The sequence below is a fragment of the Arvicola amphibius genome, chromosome 2, assembly GCF_903992535.2.
Source record: "Arvicola amphibius chromosome 2, mArvAmp1.2, whole genome shotgun sequence".
Classification (NCBI taxonomy): domain Eukaryota; kingdom Metazoa; phylum Chordata; class Mammalia; order Rodentia; family Cricetidae; genus Arvicola; species Arvicola amphibius.
In genome coordinates this window covers 39,930,504-39,932,542 of record NC_052048.2, presented here as the reverse complement: position 1 = coordinate 39,932,542, position 2,039 = coordinate 39,930,504, and positions in this window count along the sequence as shown.

The window sequence follows — 2,039 nt, the reverse complement described above, 5'->3', positions numbered from 1 at the left end:
TTTATCCCAATAAAACCCATGCTGTATTTCTGTTCCATGGAACTGTAAAATAATACATTTGTATTTGTGAATGTTACAAGGTTTGTGATCCTTTGTACAACAAGGGGGAATTAGGCCAAATGTACATTTCAGTTCTAACATCTTACAGTGTGAGGATTGAATTCACAGGCAAAGGCCAGTGGGTGTATAGTTCACCATTACACTGCATCTTTGGAAGAATGAGGCAACTTATACACATTGGGAGGAAAACTCTGGTCCCCACTCTCTCTCTCTCTACTGTCCTTCCTCCTTCACCGAAACTATGAGAGTGATCTTGCATGGGGTGCTAGTTGTAACAGCCATCTAGGGACCAGATAGAGTCTAACTCAGATACCAGCTATTTAGGGGAATTTAGAAGAATGTCAACTGCCCAGTTCCTGGAAACTTCAGAGAAGAGTCTCATAAACCATGGATATTTCAGGCATCTTGCTGAGAAACAGAAAGCTATTGGCAGAAGTTTCTCTCCCACCATCTGTTCCCAAATAAACACACAGAGGCTTAATAGTAATTATAAACATTTGGCCGATAGCTCAGGATTATTACTAGCTAACTCTTACAACTTAAATTAACCCATTTTTATTAATCTACAGTCTGCCACGTGGCTTTTATCTCTATCCCATTTTGTATGTCTGACTCATTCTGTGTCTGTCTGGCAACTCCTCTGACACTGCCCATCATCATCCCAGTATCCTTAGTTTGATTGTCTTGCATATATTTCCTGTCAGCGACTGACCAGTCAGTGTTTTATTAAGCCAATTCAAGTGACAAATCTTTACAGAATATGAAAGGATTATTCCACAGCAGAAAGCCACAGGCTCTCTCCTGTTCCTGGCCATTCAGCCAGAACTTCTGAAATCATTCCCAGGTGGTCTTCACAGTCTCCTAATAACAAATGTGATGCCTTTGTATATAGAAAGCAAAGCACAGTTGAGTCTTTGATGCTAGCATCCATCAGAGGTACCAGCAGAACAGGTTAAAACAGAGATTGCTTCCCACCTCCCACCCCTGGCCTGGGACCTCTGACTTCATGCACCTGAAGTGCAGTAGAGAATTTGCATTTGTAGCAATTTCCTGGGTGACAGGCCATGCTGAGGCTGCTGATCTGAGGGCCGCACTGTGTGAACCCAGGGTATTCCTCAGGAGTCAATCAATCTTCACTCTTTCAATTGAATCATTTCAAGAAATTTCTTTGAAATTTAGAACTTAAGTTCGCCATCTACCAAAGAAGGTAATAAACACATCTATGAGGATGGTGATAAGATTCAGCAGGGTGATCTATATGGAGTGCTTAGCAAACTGTGAGACCTTAATACATTGTTTCTATGGCTGGCAAGATGGCTCAGTCGGTAAAGACACTTACCGTGAACGCAGGATAGCCGGAGTTAGATCCCCGGAACCCACATAATGGTGGAAGGAGAAAACCCACTCTACAAAGTTGTTCTCTGACCCTTGGCACACTTGCTGTGGCATATGTGCGTGCGCACGCGCGCACACACACACACAATAAAAATAAAATTTAAAATAAATGATCTCTAGTGTAGTGTGTTGATATGACCAATAAAAGATTACTTAGTGTAAGAACCCTAAAAGGCCTTAGATGCACTGCTGTCTGGCATGCCAAAGACAGTTAGTAATTGTGTCCTCCCTGTCTGCTCCTCCCCACAAATCAGAAAGCGCTGCCCGCGATGGATTGTCACTTCGCTTTCCTCAGGGGGACGCCAGAGGAAAGAGTCTGGAGAAAAGGCTCGACACACGCCACTGAATGAAGCGGAAGCAGAGAGTTTGTAACTGTTTTGTGAAAACTTGTCCAACAATAGAAAGAGGAAGCTCATTTGGGGTGTGATGCAATGGCTGCAGAAACGAATAGACGTCAACTGGGCCAGGAGCAAATTAATCTGAACCTAATTGCAGAGAAGAAAAAGGAACTGTGCCACACTCCTTTGGGAAATCTAGCAAGAAAGTCTGGGTTTGGGCTCTCTTTGCTTTCCTGTTCTAGAATA